Source organism: Hylobates moloch, unplaced genomic scaffold (assembly GCF_009828535.3).
Source record: "Hylobates moloch isolate HMO894 unplaced genomic scaffold, HMol_V3 SCAFFOLD_6, whole genome shotgun sequence".
Lineage (NCBI taxonomy): Eukaryota > Metazoa > Chordata > Mammalia > Primates > Hylobatidae > Hylobates > Hylobates moloch.
In genome coordinates, this window is record NW_026652281.1 from 125469717 (window position 1) to 125489349 (window position 19633).

The 19633-nt window shown below is 36.5% G+C and overlaps 1 protein-coding gene and 1 long non-coding RNA gene across 4 annotated transcripts in view; one reads left to right on the top strand and one right to left on the bottom strand.

Annotated features, from left to right (window-relative positions):
• The window catches only part of LOC131383666 (uncharacterized), a 132778-nt gene that overhangs the window by 111357 nt on the left and 1788 nt on the right, over nucleotides 1-19633 (bottom strand). Inside the window, exon 2 of the long non-coding RNA XR_009213850.1 lies at nucleotides 16832-16975. This is a non-coding gene — a long non-coding RNA (uncharacterized LOC131383666). The remainder of the gene's footprint in view (nucleotides 1-16831; nucleotides 16976-19633) is intronic.
• FBXO38 (F-box protein 38) overlaps nucleotides 2355-19633 on the top strand; it is a 77552-nt gene continuing 60273 nt past the window's right edge. Inside the window, exon 1 of one of the 3 annotated variants that reach the window (XM_058440004.1) lies at nucleotides 2355-2450. The gene's annotated coding sequence lies outside the window, so the exon portion shown is untranslated. Of the gene's footprint in view, nucleotides 2451-18022; nucleotides 18129-19633 lie in introns of those variants that run through there. The other 2 variants (XM_058440006.1, XM_058440005.1) reach the window with 2 other exon arrangements.

The following is a 19633-nucleotide window of genomic DNA, read 5'->3' on the forward strand; positions in this document are numbered from 1 at the left end:
TTGGCAAGAGGACAGGAGGAAAATGATCAAATCTGTCTCACCAAGCTGGGGGCTGGGTTGAGTTTTATAAGCATAGGGTAATGAGGTGTGATCTGATTATGTCTTGCAATGAGGTGATGCCAGTAGGCAATGATCTGATGGGTCCTAGATCCTACCATGCAGTGTTCACTTTTTAATTCAGTTCCCACTCCTCAATCCAAGCACTTAGGTTCTGCTTGTGGTTGCACCCTTGGTTCACATGGGCATGCTCACTTCAACCCGGGGATTCGCAGCAACTGAAAAACAGCTTACAACTTTGTTACATATAAGTTGAGCCAAATTGGTCTGGTGCAATTACACCAGCACTGAGAGTAACCTGGTATCCCTAGGAAATCTGAAAACCATTCATTTTTTTAAGACTTACTTCCTTAAGAGTTAGACTACATTTTCTCATGTCTTTGATTTGGTAACAATATGAACTAAGCCCCACTGCATCTGATCACAACATAATCTTCAGTATAGAATCACTGATTTTACAAGATCTCCAGGTCCTTTCCTTGTTAGGCCAGGTATTATATCAAAAATCATACATAATGGCCTTGAGTTTCCATGGATACTCTTTTTATTTATTTAATATGTTTTATGTTAAATATAAGATAGTAGGTGCTACACCCGGGGAGGTAGGAATGAGTACGATAATAAGGGAAAAAGAGTTTGCTCTGACAGAACAAATGCCTTTAGGGAATAAAGGAGAAAAAGATCTAGAAAATTAGCCATTTAGTGTAAAATTGTGGTCCCTTAATCTATCATTTCTTTATTAGAGGTGAATCAGAATCTCGTTACTCAATTCAAATATATATGTATGTACACATGTGTGTGTGTGTACATATATATATGTGTATATGTACACACACACACACATACACACACTCACAAGCAGCCCTCCAGATCCCAGGGTTCAACTAACTGTACATCAAATATTCTTTTAAAAGACCATAAAAACAACAACAATAAAAAATAGTACAAATAAAAAATACAACATGACAAATATTTACACAGCATTTACGTTGTATTATGTATAAGTACAGTCATCCCTCATTACTCTTCAGGATTCAAGGACCCCTGTATATACCAAAATCCACTCAAACTCAAGTTTTGCGGTCAGTCCTGTGGAACCTGCATATATCAAGTAGGACTTGTATACTCTACTTTCAGTTGAAGTTTGATTGCAGATGCGGAATCTGTAGAAATGGAGAGCTGACTGTATTTGTTGGGAAAAAAAACCCTGCATGTAAGTGGACCCAGGAAGTTAAAACCTACCTTGTAGAGATGATTTAAAATATACAGGAGGATATGTGAAGGTTATATGCAAATACTATGCCACTTTATATAAAGGACTTGAGCATTCACAGATTTTGGTTATTTACAGGGTACTAGAACCAATTCCCTACAGATACTGAGGGAGGACTATATATATGCATGCAGTCTGAGTCATACTCTGAATCTACCAAATAAGAATCTTGAGATTGCTGGAGCAGAATTAGAAAGCAAACATTGTAAATTTTGAAAACCTTCCCCAGAATTACTCATACTAAGTTAATCTTTTTCACATTTGTTTCTTGCAAGAAAAAGCAGAATGTACTTCCATAGAACTGAATAATAATCAAACAAAACAATGTTAAATCATGCTGTCATACCACAGCGCTACAGCCTGTTAAGGATGAAATATTTTCCCCTGGAAGCCTTCTTGGTCTTTGATGGCCTGATGCTATGGTATTGATGTCACTTGTCCCCACCAAAATTCACATTCAAATTTGACCCCCTTTGTGGTAGTACTGGGAGGTATGGCCTAATGGGAGATGTTTGGGTCATTAGAGTGGATACCTTATTAATAGATGAATGCCCTCTCTCAGGAATTCAGGAATGGATGAATTCTAGATCTGGGAATGGATTAGTTCCCTCAAGCTAGTTATTAAAAAGTCTGACTTCCGCAACTTCTCTCACTTGCTCTCTCCCTCAACATGTAATCTCTTTGCACAAGTTCACTCTCCTTCCATTTTCCACCATGAGTGAACACAGACTGAGGCTCTCACCAGAAGTCAAGTAGATGCCAGCACATGCCTCTTGAACTTGCCAACCTGTAGAACTGTCAGCTAAATAAACCTCTTTCTTTATAAATTTATAAGCCCAACCTCAGGTATTCAGTTATAGCAACACAGAGCAGACTAAGACAACTGGTGACTTTGTCCTAAGTGCCACATGTAAATAGATCATTTGCCAAATGACTTCATAATGGGGTCTGAGGTTCTCACAATAGAACCATAGTCTTAGATTTAGCAAGAGAACTCAGCCTTTAGGAATTTGCTAGAAAACTCTGGACTGAAAAAACTCAGGTGGATGAATCACTTTGTTCCTTATGGAAAAGATGGAAACATTCTTCGTGGTTATCTTCGCTACTGGCTATTTTTCACGTAAGGATTTGTTAAAGAAACTTGGGGAAAGAATAAACATTTTATATTCCAGGGGAAGTAACAAGCTAACAATAACTGCTTTCTAGATGTTGTAATTTTTGAAACTTCGAGACTTTTCTCAGAGACGAAAAATTCTCTATCTTAAATAGAGTAACTATCAGTGGTTTAATCCATTTTTTAATATTCTAAGAATTCTGCCAAAGATAGCTTCAGAATTGAGATATCTTAAGGAATGATCTATGAAAGTTGTAATCAATATCTGACTAATAATTTGGCCTTCTAAATTCATAATCAATTTTGGTTCTGCTCCCTCTTTTTCCTAATTATTTCCCATTATACTCTCACACACGCTGGTATTTTGTTAAGTTATCCTGTACACAGAAATGCATTCTATGCAAAGCAGTGTCAGTTTTTTACATGGCTTACTATTAGGACACCACCAGATGTTATCAAATTCCAAGAGAGCACTCGACTTTTTCTAATTAACTCCAACAAAATGGCACCAATAAGGTAAGCCCTTGTAAGACCCAATCTGCTAGCTGAATGGTGTAGGTAGAATGAGGAGGCAAGGAGAAAGCTCATCTGCAGTAGCTGAAAGAAGTCAGGGCTCTCAAGTAAAACATAAAATATGAAGGATAAATACAGTGTTAATAGTCTGGGTAAACAGATTTTGACACAGAGGTCCCCAGCAAGAGAGGCTTCCTTGTATGCCGGTTGAATTTAGAGAAGGGGTACAGTCAAGATGCAATAATCTGAAAACAAAAGCAGGTATCTAAGATTTCTGTCAGTAAATAACCAAGATGACTATGAAGAATGAAACTTTTCTCTAAAATAAGACTATATGATGTTTGAACAGCTCAGCAATGGATGATACTGCTGAGCCCCAGAGGATAATGCTTGAGTTTACCCCCTACCTAAGGTCAACATTAAACCTAGGAACAGGATAAGTTTGAATTCCCAGGTAAGACATTAGATGTCCCAGTAGGACATTAAGAAGAAGAAGGAAACAGTGTTTGGGAAACAGGAGACATGGCCAGATATTTTTCTGTGTGAAGAAGCCACTTATTTTTTCATGACTTTCATGGTTATTAATTTATCTGTGATTACTTAATGGAGCTAGTTAGCTATACACATTTCAACACTGCATTGTTTTATTTAATATTTTATTCTAAACATTTTTATTTCAGATATTTTTGGTAACAGTCCTTTTAAGATGTTTTCCACTTTCTGCCTAAGAATAATTTTTCTAATTTTAGCCTTATAGAATTTCTATTAGATTGAACATACATAACTGCGAATATCTGACCGTTTTCAGTCTACATAATGGCAATTTCATATGGTCCAATTTAAATACCTCTGTCAAAATAGGTCCTGAAAAAATCAGGACACATCTCTGACTCTTACTGCTCCTGCATTCCCTTAGATACCACTGGCAATTCAAGCTCCTAATTTTTGTTTTTTAATGTATTTTCTTTCCTCTTTCTAACTTCAATACTTTTGCCTAGCTTAAATCCTCCTTGTTACTTGCCCATAGTGTTGTGATATGCATCTAGTGCATCTAGATACCATCTAGTGGTTTCCTTGCATTTAGTCTGATTCAGGAGTTGGCTAACTATGGCCACCTGTTTTTGAAAACAGAGTTTTCTTGGAACACAGGCACACTTTGTTTATATGTTATCTATGGCCATTTTCAAGCTGGTACAGAGTTGGGTTGTTGCAACAGAGGCCAAATGACCCAAAAATTATAAAACATTTACTACCTGGCTCTTAACAGGAAAAGTTTGCTAACTCCTGCTCTAATCTCTATAACCTTGAGAATGGACTTTCTAAAATGCAAATCTGATTGAGACTTCTCCTTATTTAAAACAATGACTCTCAGTACACTCAGGATACATTTTTTGCATGTTTTACAATACCCCCCAACTTAACCCAGCCTCTTTCTACCTAAAAGGATAACTTCCTTAACAGTTAAACTATTTTAGAGTTCATGCTATTCCAGTTTTGTGTCTTGGTGCATATAATTCCCGCTAATTAAATATCCTTCTTTCCATGTACATATTCAATTTTCAAAGTCATTTGCATCTCTTAAAAGCCCAGTAAAGCATCTAGTCTTTGGTAAAGTCTTTCCAAGTCTATATCTTGTAGGCTAAATCACTAAAACAGGAGATAAGAGACATACATTGTTTCTCCAAAGAATGATTTGAGTACCTTCCGATAGTATTAATAATAATTTTAGTTAATAGGCCAATGAATCTCTTTCATTTCAATAATTGCAGCTGTTCTTTCATCTGTTAGAAAAAATATGTTTACAACTTCAAACCCAAGATATCATGGACATTCACATTTAGGACAAATCTAAGATTGGTAGGAAAATTTAAAAAGTGAGCCAATTTAAAGCAAAATATTTGTAAAGAAAAATGACACATGAATTTGGAAGGAATCATAAACCAAGTTACTGAAGTTTGGGAAACACTGCTGTGATGAGAGGCAGTGAAGTCTTATAGCCTGATATACTGGATAAATGGACACACTGTAATCTGAACCACTAGAGTAGGAGACTGTGGTAGGTCATTCCTAATCTCATTATATAATAATTACAAACTTTCCAAGCCTCCTCCCATCCATAGAAAAATAATTCTAATATTCAAGGTCCTCTAACTCTGGTGACACTGAGAAAAGCAAAATAAAATGGGAAGATTTAGGAAAACATAAACCTGGTAGCTTATTATTCCAGAATCCTAATCCCCAGAGGACTAACGTACACTCAAAGCTAAAGTGGGACCACAAAACACATACTTTTCCAGGCACCACAGTTAAAAGGGGGAATTTGATGAACCAAAATGATTCCAGAGGAACCTGGACAGTGCTTATAGTAATTCCCAGACAATAGTTATAGTCATTTTTCTCATTTCTCAGAATGGTTTTTTTTTCTAACAAATTGCAGATATGCATTACACAACCAAGGATCTGGGCTGTACAGCCTCAGTTACCCCACAAGATAGAAACCCCAGCAACCCCAAAGGCTCTGGTTGCTGAATTTAAGATAATATAGTTTTGATACTTGAGGTTTAAGAGATATTTTATCATTATCTCCTCTCTACATAAAGTAAAACATCAGAACACTTATATTAGAAGCCATTAACAGATCATTGCAGGATACAAAGTTTGACCTGTGAGTTTTGTTTTAGGTCCTTCAGTGCAGTCATTATCAAAAGAAGTTTACACAACAGAGACACATATGCTCCGTAAGAGTCAGCCCATTATGTGCTACTAATAACATTATTTATCCTAATTCCTGCGTGTACTGCTTCGCTGATACGTACATGAAAACATGAAACCAAAAATAGAACCCTCTTTTGAGAATTTAACATGTAACTGACTGCAATCAACTATTTACTGTTTTGGAAAATGTTTGTGAATTCCTCAAAATGTGATTTCTGTAAACCAAAAAGAAAAAAAAAAGTCACTGAAATCTCAGTTCCACTCACTGAACCTGAGGGAATAGGGGGACAGGGAGTAAAACAGGACTTCGAATTCCATCTCCAACTTTAGAAGAGAAGCCTCCCTTTATCTGTTTTAAACATTAATTTCAACATGGGATTCCATGAAAAAAAAAAAAAGGTTCTTTTCCTAAAATGTAAATCACAGCTGTAGGAAACATTACTTTTTTCAAGATAAGACTAAAATAATAGGTTTCAGCACTTGAGGTCAAAAGCCCTTGGGTTGAATCCTGCTCCTGTGTTTGAGTGATATTAGGAAGTCTCATAATGCTTCCAAACATCAAGTTCTCATCTATAAATCCGGAATATCTGGAATGATATTTACTGCCTCACTTGCTACATATGCTCCATCCACATTGACTCTTCTTTTCCCATATTTTCAAACCTGCAAAGCTCTTTCCTGCTTCAGAAACTCTGGGCAATCTGTCTTCTCCTACAAGAATGTTTTCCCATCCACTTCACAGGGCTAATTCTTCTTCATCATTTGGGTTTCAGTCTAAATATATCTTCCCATGGATGGATTCCCTGACCATTTTATCTAAAATATATTCACCTCTGATATTTTTTATGTTAATTTATTTCTATTTCCTTTATAATACTTGTCATAATGACCATATATTTTAATTTTCTGTTTATTTTTGGTCTATCACCCAATGTAAGCTCCATGAAGTCAGAAGGCAGGTTTCTGATTAATTCCTAGCACTTAACACAGTATCTGCACCAAGTAAGACCTCAACAAGTACATTCTGAACGAATGAATAATTCAAAGGGTTCTTGGGCAGAATGAATGGGATAGTGGATATAAAACACATTTGTAAACCCAAATCACCCTTTATAGGTAATTTTTTTTAAAAAATTCACTACTTATTTTGGCTCAAACTCTCTGAGTGGAATGTGTGTTTAAGAATGAAGACTCTGATCCTATAGAACTAGATTGGGACCTCAGCTCTTCTGCTTAACCTTATGTGACTTAGGGCAGAAAACATAATCTCAGTCATTATCTTAGAGGTTGGCTATGAGGATTGAAACAGACAATGGATGAAAAGGGCTTAGCATAATCCCTGTCACATAGCAAGCCCTTAGTAAATAACAGATGAGTGACCTTTGTTGCTACTAACTAGGGGACCAACCATTTCAGTTTTCCACGGACTAAGGGTTTTCCTAGACATGAGACTTTGCATATCAAAATAAGAAAGTCACAGACAAACCAGAATGGTTGGTCATTCTATCATAAACATGCCTTTGTACTCAGCCCCTAGTGCTCCTTCCACATTTCCCAACTCACTCAGACCAGATAACCTATACCATAGTCAGCCTTAGCCAGTACAGCAGTATCTTCCTAATGATCTCAAAACCTCATCTGATAGGCCTTCATGTTGTGGTCATAATTCTACGGCATACAAAGGGATTCCATAGAGGGGAGACAAACTGCATGGGTGATTGCTACTTCATCTCCCAAATGTTTTATTAGCTAACCACATTTCATCCTTTCTCCAAATCTACTGTCTCACCCTTCTCTGCAATCCCAAGGATTCAGGGAAATAAAAAATAACTCTCAGTGCTAAAAATGTATTCTTAGGATTTAAATTTTAATAGGATAAATAATAAATGTACTCTCTTAAACTATACAATTCAGTGGTCCTTAATATATACAGAGAGTTGTACAACCATTACTGCTGTTTAATTTCAGAAAAATTTTCATTAAAAAGAAACCTCTACCCCTCTGTTATCTCCCCCACTCCAGTACCTGGAAACCACTAGTCTACTTTTTGTCTTTATAGATTTGTCTACTATGGACAATTCATATAAATGGAATCACATAACATGTGGCCTTTTTTGTCTTCTTTCACTTGGTATAGATTTTCAAAATTCATCCGTGTTGTAGGATGCATCAGTTATTTGTGCCTTTTTATGGCTGAATAATATTTCATTGTTCAGATATATCACTTTTCATTTATCCATTCATCCATTAATGGACATTGGGTTGTTTCCACTTTTGGCTAGCATGAGTAATGTTGCTATGAACATTCATTTACAAGGTTTTGTGTGAACAAAACCTTTTTTTTTTTTAATTTATCTTGGGTATAAACCTATGAGTTAAATTGTTGGGGTATATGATAACTTTAACTGAGGAACTACCAAACTGTTTTTCAAATCAGCTGCAGCATTTTACAATCCCAGTAAAAGTATATGAGAGTTCTAATTTCTCCACATCTTTACCAACACTTGTTATCGCTCATCTTTTTAATGATAACCATCCTAATAGGTGTGAAGTGATATCATAATCATGAAAACCATGGTTATGATTTTCATGTCCCAAAAGTTTTAATCATGTTATATATCTTTTCATAGGCTTATTAGCCATTTGTATATCTTCATTGAAGAAATGTCTATTCAAATCCTTTGCTCACTTTTTACTCAGATTATTTACCTTTTTATTGTTAAGTTGTAAGAGTTTTTTATATATTCTGGATACTAGTTCCTTAATGGATGTTGATTTACAGATATTTTCTCTCATTATGTGGGTTTTCTTTCACTTTATTAATAGTGTCCTTTGAAGTGCAGGAGATTTTAATTTTATAAAGTACAATTTATCTATTGCTGCTTGTGTTTTTGGCATCGTATCTAAGAAAACATTGCTTAATTCCAGGCCACAAAGATCTCCTCTGTTTTCTTCCAAACATTTCAAGTTTTAACCGTTACATTCAGGTCTTTGACTCATGTTGAGTTAGATTTGTATATGGTGTGAGGCAGGGAATTCAACTGTATTGTTTTGTATGTAGATACACAGTTATCCCAGTACTGTTTGTTGAAAATACTTGTCTTTCCTCATTTAATTGTTTCATAACCTTCATTGAAAACCAATTGACCATAAATATAAGGATTTACTTCTGAACTTTCAATTTTATTCTATTGGTCTATATGTCTATCTTTGTGCCAATACCACACTCTCTTGATTATTGTAGATTTTCATAGTAAGCTTTAAAGTCAAGAAGTATGAGTTCTTCAACTTTGCTCATTTTCAGACTGTTTGGCTATCCTGGGTACTATCCTCAGGAAGTATTAAAGGTATTGTCAAAGAATAATGCATAGATATGTTCTGCACAATAGTTCTAAGGGTAAAATACAAAAAAAAGACCTAATAACATATAATTAGTTTCTAATAATATAATACATAATTATAGTGCATCTATAATTAATACTTTCTGGAAAAGAGTTAGTAAATGGAATTGTGTCACTGTCTATGGTAATGCTACAAATATCAATGCTCTAATGCCCACTAACTTTATTTGCATGAAAGCCAATATTTTCCAAAGTTTCCATTTTCCAAATAGTTCTTAGCATCTCCAGACACAATAATGGAACTCGAGGGAAGTACAGTTTTCTTACATAAGATCTTCTTTTCCCATTGTTGTGCTGCCACTTAAATATCCTTGTCCATGATTCTCTGATGTTTACTACACCTCCACCCTACTGCTCAGCTTCTGCTTATTCCAGGTCAGTTGTGAAATCCATTTTGCTTCCCATGCCCACTATTTCAGAGGGAGTTTATGCATAAGAATGATCTGGCTCCTCAACTTTTCTACTTATCTCTGTTAGCCTGAAGTTGCTTTCTTCTAAGATTATCAAGGCATTCCAAATGTGTGACCAGGTCATGTTCATAATAAAGTGAGGGGGACAAGCATATCTTTACACTAACTCTACATGTGCCTCCCTCCATCCTTCAAGCCCCAGCTCGGGTTCTACCTGGTACTGTGTTTCTGCATCTTGGGGAAGTCAAAGGTTGATCCACTTTAGTGCACCAAATCTCTCTGGCTTTTTGCTTATAGGCTCATCCTTTTTTAGTGCTATATGATTTAAAAAAAAAAAAAAAACCTCACTAGACATGACCTATTAACTTTTCAAAAAATAATCATGACCTAACATTAAGTTTAAAAAATATATCAAATGATGCATATAGTATGATTAAACTTTAAAAAATGTATTTATTGTATATACTCAGAAACATAAAATATTTAAGAGAATAAATAATGAGGAAACTTTTGAAAACCTACAAATAGGCCTGATTTCAATTTAGTGCTTATTACATACCAAGCACTGTCCTTGGTACCACATAGAAATTATCTCATTCAGTATTCAAAACAATCCTACAAAGCTGAAATTAGCATTACCTTTCATTTTATAGATGATGAAACTGACACTTAGAGAGATTTAGGGACCCAAGATACAATTGCTTATAGGGAGAAAAACCAAGAAACAAATCTAGGAATTTGACTCCCAGAGCCTACAAGTTTAAATTCCCATTATCTTATCTTATGACTAGAATCTTTTATTTGGACAGAATTTTAGGATTTTTCAAAACAGGTTCTTATATTTATCCCAAGAATGTTTAATAAATACCTAGAAAGTTCCAGACACTGTGCTAGGTGCTGAGAAAACAAAATAAAAAATAAGATACTATTATTCTCAAGCTACTACTACAAATAATATATGGTTATAAGCTTGCTACAGTTAGAAAGTACTTTTCCAAACAGGACCCCTATAAGACCTATACCAACAGTACATGGAAGGCAGGGGAGAGATATTTCCTTTTACATATAAAAATAAAGTACTCCAAAGTTGATTGCCTTGCCCAATGTCAAATAGGAAGTATTTATGGAAGATGAATAATATTCCTTATCACTTCACAGTAGCTCCTATGTGGCTATTGTTAAATTTTTTAAAAATGGGCCACTTTTTGAGAGGATCACTTGAGGCCAGGGATTTGAGACCAGCCTGGCCAACATGGTGGAACCTCGTCTCTACTAAAAACATACACACACACACACACAAAAAAAAGCCAGGCATGGTGGCAGGTGTCTGTAATCCCAGCTGCTTGGGAGGCTGAGGCAGGAGAATTGCTTGAACGTGGGAGGTGGAGGTTGCAGTGGGCTGAGATCGTGCCATTGCACTCCAACCTGGGTGACAGAGTGAGACCTTGTTTAAAAAAAAAAATAGGCCACTTTTGCATGAAACATGCACACAAAATTTCATTGACTATAACCTAGTATAAAATTTAGTATTTTGCTTGGTATTGTTATTACATTTCTGCTGAAGAAGACAGATATTTTTCATTTATGTTTTCCACACTCCTGAGTTTATCTTGTTCTTAACCATTATGGTCTTTGCCCCAATAATGAGTATGCTTCCTGTATTACGGTCTTTGTCTCAATAATAAGCATTCTTGAAGTTCATAGAGCATATCCAAAGTGATCCTCAAAACAGCCTATTTCCAAAGTGATCCTCAAAAGAGCCTATGTCAGTAGGTATCCATCATTATGGTCATTTTATCAGCAAGGTAATTCTGATTCAGAGAAGTGAAAAGATTTTCCCAAAGTACCTTATCAATGTATTGATTTCCTCACCCTCTACTTTTTAACATACAGGTTTACACATTTGTTAAAAGCTCTAATAATGTTTTGCCATGATTACAAATCAGAAGCCTCTCCAGGGTGAAAGTGCACAATGAGGGGAGAGGAAAATCTTTGTAGCTATGGGCTATTTGTAAGCCAGGAGTTTACAAATCAAGTTCTCTCTCCATTTATCTATCTATCTATGTATCTATCTATCTATCGGGTCTCACTCTGTTACTCAGGCTGGAGTTCAGTGGTGTGATCTTGGCTCACTGCAACCTCAACCTCTTGGGCTCATTCTCTCTCCTTTCAAAAAATTATTATATAATATAGAGATAATAATATGCAACTAGGCTAAGCAAGAAAGATTATATTTCATTTTAATGGTTTCTAAATATTTATATCAATTTCTCTTAGAGTTTTGAATCTCACTCTCAACATTCAATACCATGGAAAATGTAGAAAGTCCCCTGCATCTTGAATATGAAGTGATTTTTCTTTGTTTTTCATGAATGAAACCATTTGAAATAAGCATCATCTCTCATTCATAAAGTAGAATTCATTATATTACCTTATTTTTTAAAGAAAATCAATAAATCTTATGGAGAGTTCCTCTTTGACTCCAGATATAATTTAATTACATACATCAGAACTGTTTGCTTCTAGAAATACAGAGCTGAATAGGAAGTAACCCCTGACATTGGGCAACTCACAGTCTAATCAGCTAACTGGACAATTCAGTCACTTACTCACTAAATACTCTTAAAGTACTTAGGAGATTGGGAGACTTGTCTAGACTCAGTCTTCAGTGGTCATCAAAACAGGTTTGTGCACTCATGCACTTTACAGTCCAGTGAGGGAGCAATAAAACAAAAGATTATTAAACAATATGACAAAATGTGAGAAGGAGTAAAACAATCCATGGCATTCAGAAGCGTGCCTTAGCATTGTAACACGTTGGCCTCCTACCTACATCTGGGCCTTCATGTTCTCCATTTGAGATAAACAATTTCATAGAATGTTTACATCTGACAATGCTACTCTGTGACTATGAGAAATCAAGACTAAGATAATACCACTTAATAATCATGTCTAAACACAGGCAAAACATGAACATTATCAAAGTCACAAAATACCAAATATCGACTTATCTAGACTAATGTGACTGCTGCTTCTTCACCAATTACAACTTTAGCCTTAAGCTACTCTTCCCTCCTTCTAAATAATTACTCCCACTTTCTGAGGCATTCAAACCAAAGCAAAGCCTCTTTTCCTTAAGCCTTCCACCAAATTAACCTAACAATCTCAAATCCTACAATAAGATCTTTCTAATACCCTCCTATTGACACGCCTTATGGCTCCCAAGGGTGTGTGTTCTCACAGGTTGCAGTTAATTATAAGCCCTGTTTGTTCAACTATAGGTGTGTTCCTGGTGGTCTCTGGCTGGAAGAGTATGACAAAGGCAAAACTTGAAGGCAGCAATAATACCATTCTTGTTGCTCCTTTCCTCCCTTCTCCACAGGAATTCACAGGGGCACGAAGAAAATGAAAATAGATGGTCATGAACTCTTAAATTAAGGGGTAGGAAATATTTTATTCATGTATGTATTTATTCACTGAGTCATATGTTATCTTCTTCCAAAAATAACTTACAGTGGCTGATCTTATTTAGTGGATTCAAAGGTACAGAGTAGAGGGCAGCTCCCTGAGAATTGTTACATAAAGACAACATCCTGGCAAAAGAAACACCCAACAATAATGAAAACGGTAGGATAAGGGCACTCCAAATGACTCTGATGTTTAACAGGATACCCCTTTTTCCCACAGCTGAGGTTCCTCCTATGCTTTTCTTAACCAGGGATGATATATTAATCACCTACTGTCAGGTTCTACCTGGCTTCCTGTCACCATAAGTATCTTCTCCCCTTCAACAGAAATTCTTCACTCCCCTCCCCATTCTCAGTCCCTATTCCCTGCAGATAGCAAGCTCAGTCTGGTCTCGGGATCTAGGAAAAAAAAAAAAAATCCTCATTTTTTAGTCTTGAAGCATTTAAGAAGCTCTAGTTCAATCCTCAGGCAAATCTAAATCAATCAAGTCACTCTTGGCGTAACCTAATAATTTTCTAATAGAGCAGTACTATTCCCATAAAGAGTATTTAAAGTATGTGGGGACTTAATTTTTACTTGTCACAATGACTGTCCTGCATAGGGAAAAATTAACCCATCCAGGCTCCTGATAGTGCTCCTATTGAGAAACATCCCACCATAGATGTCACATGTCTATCACATCCAACCATCCTGCTTCTCCCCACGCCCATATTAGATATCAGTAATCAAATAATACATGCCACTGAGCTGTATGTGGCTTCAAAATGTTTATCAATATAGTAATCCAGGCATGCCTTGTCATCAGATTTGACATGGAATATAAAACCTATTTGCTATTCCTGCACATAACCTTTTAAAAAATGTTCTATTTTTTGTGGGTACATAGTGAGTATATATATTTATGAAGTACATTAGACATTTTGATACAGGCATACAATGCATAATAATAACATCAGGGTAAATGGGATATCCATCACCTCAAGCATTTATCCTTTCTTTGTGTTACACACAACCCAATTATGTAGTTATTTTTAGATGTACAATAAATTATTGTTGACTGTAGTCACTCTGCTGTGCTATCAGTACTAGAGATTACTCATGCCATCTAATTATATTTTTGTACCCATTAACCATCCCCCCTTCCCTGTCCCCACTAATTTTCCCAACCTGTGGTAAACATTATTCTACTCTATCTCCATGAGTTCAATTGTTTTAATTGTTAGCTACCACAAATGAGTGAGAACATGCATAATTTTGTCTTTCTGTGCCTGGTGTATTCCACTTAACATAATGACCTTGAGTTCCATCCATGTTGTTACAAATGTCAAGATCTCATTCTTTCTTATGGCTTTTTCTTTTTAAGGCAAAAATAGCTTCATGGTTAAGATGAAGTCCTTCATCCTGCTCTATTTGCTATGCCTGTAGTCAGGCCTTGGTCATCTGACCACTCTCCAAGTCCTTCTGAGACAGGGCCCCTTTCAGGGATGTGAGCCCTGTGGCTGAGACCTTGCAACATTTCAACAGATCTCTGACCGTAAATGCCTCCCAGCACTACCTCTCTGAACATTCCTTGCTCCTAATACAAAGTGAGCTACACCCTCTAGTGGGCAAACCACATGCAGTACATTGAACTTTGGAAGAGTAACATCCTCTGCCAGTTACTACCAACCACCTCCAGTAATGATCAGGCTCCCCAGATTTCACAAGAAAAAAAAAAAAAAAGCAGGGGATAGGGGGAAGAGGGAAACAGGAGATTTTATGGCTCTTCTGCCTGACAACTCCAGGTGAATCTGAATTCAGTAACAGCTGGATTCAGGGTCTCCAAAACTTCTGCTGGAAATTTCTTTCTCCAGCTCTTGGATCTATCCATACTTTCTCTAGTGTGGTTTTTATTCATAGGCAGGCTTTCCCCACCCCACAACACCTCTATCCATAGTGGTAGACCCTGGCAGCTTAGAGTTACAATGTTGTCAGTGGAAGAGAGCTTTCCTTTTCCAAGAAGTCTTCTAACAGAAGGTTCGAGTCTTATTATACTAGTTGGAATAAAAGGCTTATTCTTGAACCAGTCATAGCTACAAGCATGCTTCTCATTGAAATGGACCAAATTATAAGGTCCTACAGGAGCCAGAGGTAAGTTGGCCTTACTGTATGAACTAGAAGATGATAAAGAATTGTTCCCCAAAGGAATATTGAAGAACTATTGCCAGAGGAGAAATAAATGCAGGTCAAGCAAACAACAGATGCTTCAACACTATACTTTCTATATGCTATCTTTGAGTCTAAGATTGTTCTCAGGCCTGGCCCAAGCTCAATCCCTTGCTATATTGCTGTCCTTACTGCAGTAAACTGTTTTGCCTGTTTTTGCTATAATAAGTTTTGATACTGACAGGATCAGAAACTTTTTATCTTGGTAGAAAGCATGAAAATGTCACCTAAGATCTTAGTCTTCTGGTGCCCACACTTTCATATCCAAACGACATGACTTGACCTTCCATTCCACAAATCACAGGAAGTGTGTCCTTTTCTTTCCTTGCAAAAGCTGAATAAGGTTGATCCACCTTCTGCCTGCAGGGGAGCAAACTGTTCACTCGCCTAGGGCTGGAGAGTCATCAGGTATATGAGGGGAAGCAGTGAGTCCTACGCTCAGCTAAAATATGCTATGTGTGAAGGGAAATAAGATTGAAAAGGCAGGCTGAAACCAATGCATATTGTACCTGGGAAGTCTGATAAACAAGTTACATATACATTATTTAAGCCTCAGTTTAAGCAAAAAAGAGACATTGAAAGTTTTTTCTAAAAAATGATTGACATACAAAAATTACATATATTTAATATATAAAACTTGATGGGTCTGAAGATATATACCTGTGAAACTATTACCACAATCTATGCCATAAACCTATTCATCACCTCCAAAAGTTTCTTCCTGTCTTTTCATTATGTTATGTGTGAGTAGAACACATAAGATGTATCCTTGTAACAAATTTTATAAATACACTCTACAGTGTTGTTACGTCTCTAATCTTGTATAACCAAGTTTGTACCTTGTGACTAATACCTCCCCATTTCCCCTTCCCTCCAGTCTCTGGCAAACACCATTGCACTATCTTACTCTACGAATTTCATTATATTATGCCTCTCCTCTGTGCCACTTAGGCATCCTGGTATTCCACTGTGACAGAATTTCCTAAATTTTGCTGAAGTGTTCTTTATAGATTGTGTCTCCCCACTAACTTGAGAGACTGTTTCCTAGTCATCTCTGCAGCCCTGGTGCCTAATATATTCCCAGGTCTCAAACAGACGTTTAATAAATGTTGGCTGCCTGAAGAAATGATGGAATTTAGAATTTTTGGCATTTCAATGTACTTTCTTTTCTAACATCTTTGCTGTCATTCCTCTGGTAATCAAACTAAAACATCTGAACTAGAAGTAGTGACAGAGAAAATATGATTAGATTAGTCTTAGTCTGTTTTCTGCTGCTATAACAGAATACCTGAGACTGGGTAATTTATAAAGAACAGAGATTTATTTCTTATAATTCTTGAGTCCGGGAAGTCCAAGGTCAAGAGACCTGCATCTAGAGACTGCCTTCTTGTTGTGTCATCCCACAGCAGAAGGTAGATGGGCAAGAGAGCGAGAAAGAGAGAGAGAGTGCGCGTGTGAGAGACAGTGTGAGAACGAGAGCAAGTGAGAGAGAAAGGGCCAAACTCTAAACTCCTTCTTTTATCAGGAACCTACTCCTCTGGTAACAGCATTGATCTATACATGAGGGAGGGCTCTCACGACCTAATTATCTTTTAAAAGTTCCACCTCTCAACACGATTGCATTAGACATTAAGTTTCTGTATTAGTCCATTCCCACACTGCCATAAAGACATACCTGAGACTGGGTAATTTATAATGGAAAGAGATTTCATCAGGTCATGGTTCTGTGGGCTGTACAGGCTTCTGCTTCCCGGGAGGCCTCAGGAAACTTACAATCACGGTGGAAGGTGACAGGGAAGCAAGCACATCTTCACATGGCCTGCAGGAGAGAGCAAGCAAAGGAGGAAGTGCTACATGCTTTCAAACAACCAAATCGCCTAAGAACTCACTCACTTTCATAAGAACAGAAAGCGGGAAGTCTGCCCCCATGATCCAATCACCTCCCACCATGCCCCTCCTCCAACACGGAGAATTACAATTCGACATGAGATTTTGGTGGGAACAGACCCCAACCATATGAGTTTGCAACACATGAACTTTGGGGAACACATTCAAACCATAACACTAAAGGGTAATTTTTTTAAAATAAGCTTGTTGAATTTCCTGTTTCACTCTTAACCTTTTTACTTCCTTGTCACATAAACATGATCTTGTGCAGTACAGCACAAATTAAAAATGAACTGCAATGTCCTTAATGTTTAATATTGTTTAATGGTCACTCAGAGTTCATGCTTATGAAAGTGTAAAAGTCTTCAATGCAGGCTTTTGTTTTTGTTTTTTCTTTATCTACCACCACGTGTTGGTTTTGAAATTGCAATTCTCTATGTATACACCTACATACAACATCCTTTCACAGAACTTTCTTATGTAACTTGGGAAAAATTAGGGCACTTTGAAAGTAAACTTCAGAAATATCATATGCTAAGAACGCAGCCCTTATAACTTCAACTATCTAGAAATAGCTGAGAAGCAGGAAGGAAAAGAGGTCTCTGAACAATCAAATAATAACAGCTAACATTTATAGAGTGTTTGCTGCCTGCAAAGCACTGTTCTATCTGGATTACAAACATTACCTCACAAGAAACAAATGAGGGTGAGGATGTGGAGAAATTGGAACCTTTGTACACTGTTGATGAGAATGTAAAACAGTGTAACTGCTATGGAAGAGTATGGTGGCTCCTCAAAAAATTAAAAATAGAATTATCCTATGATTCAACAATCCCACCTCTGCATATATATGCCAAAAGATGAAAACAAGATCTCAATAAGATATTTTCACTCTCATGTTTATTCCAGCATTATTCATAATAACTAAAATGTGGAAGAAACCCAAATGCCCACTGATGGATGAATAGATAACGTGATATATACAGGCAATGGAATATTATTCAGCCTTAAAACCTTGAGGACTTCATACTAAGTGAAATAAGTCAGTCACAAAAAGACAAAGTGTATGAAGCTACTTCTATGAGGTATTTAATGTAGTCAAAATCAGAAACAAGATGTAAAACTGTAGTTTCCAGAGCTAGGGTAGGAGAAAATGGAGAGCTCTTGTTCAATGGATATAGAGTATCAGTTTCGCAATGAAAAAGTTCTAGAGATCTGCTGAACAACGTGAATATGGTTCATACTACTGAACTGTACACTTAAAAATGGGCTCAAAAATTTTTTTAGCTCCCACATATGAGTGAAAACATACAGTGTTTATCTTTCTGTGCCTGAGTTATTTCACTTAACATAATGTCCTCCAGGTTCATCCATATTGTCTCCAATGACAGGATTTCATCCTTTTGTATACATATTTTGTGAATATGTTCCACATTTTCTTTATTCATTCATCTGTTAATGGTAGGGTGAATATAGTTAATGATAGTTTATTGTATATTTTCAAGAAGCTAAAACAGAGGATTTTGAATGTTTGCAACACAAAGAAATGATAAATGTTTGCGGTGAATGGATATGCTAATTAGCCTGCTTTGATCATTATAGATTGTATACATGTATTGAAATATCACTCTGTATCCCACGAATATGTACAATTATTATACATTAACTAAAAACTAAAAATGAATGGAAATACATAATTAAAATGGTAAATTTTATGTTATGTGTTTTTAATCACAATGAAAAATAAACAACAAATAAATAACATAAAGAATGAATTGATAAACAAAATGTGAAATATATATGCAGTGGAATATTATTCAGACTTAAAAAGGAATTAAATTCTAAATACATGCTACAACATGGATGAACCTTGAAGATATTATGCTAAGTGAAACAATTCAGACATAAAATGACAAATATTGTTATGATTCCACTTATATGAGTACCTAGAGTGGTCAAAATCATAGAGTCAAAAAGTAGAATGGTGGTTGCCAGGGACTGGGGGGAGGACAGCATAGGGAATTGTTGTTTAAAGAGTTTCAGTTTGGGAAGATAGAAAAGTTATGATGATGGGCGGTGGTGGTGTTTGCACATTCTACCTCCAAGTGCTCCCTGTCAAAACCCAAACACCATGGTATAAGAAACCCAAATCAGAGGGAAAGCCCAAGTGTAGGCACTCTGATAAATAGCTCCAACTGAGCATCTAGAGATCAGCCAGCCTCAGCTGCCATCAATATAACATCTATTAGAGGCTGACATTAACTACAGCCCCAGTTTGACATCTGACTGTAAATGCCAGAGACTGCAAGCTAGGACTGCCCAGCCTAACCCAGTTACCCTACAGAATCAGGGCAGATAAAATTTTTAGCCACTAAATTCTGGAGTGACTTGTTACGTAGGTACCACAATGTCTATTTTAAAGAAACCTGAACCTTAGAGCTGAAGTGATTGCCCATTGTCTCTCTGCCAGTAAGCAGAGGAACTCACACTTAACCAAGTCTTTCTGGTTCTAAAGCCTGCATTGCTGACTACTAAATACACAATTTCTCAGTCAAAACAGCTACAAGTTTTTTTTTTTCCTTTTTACCTT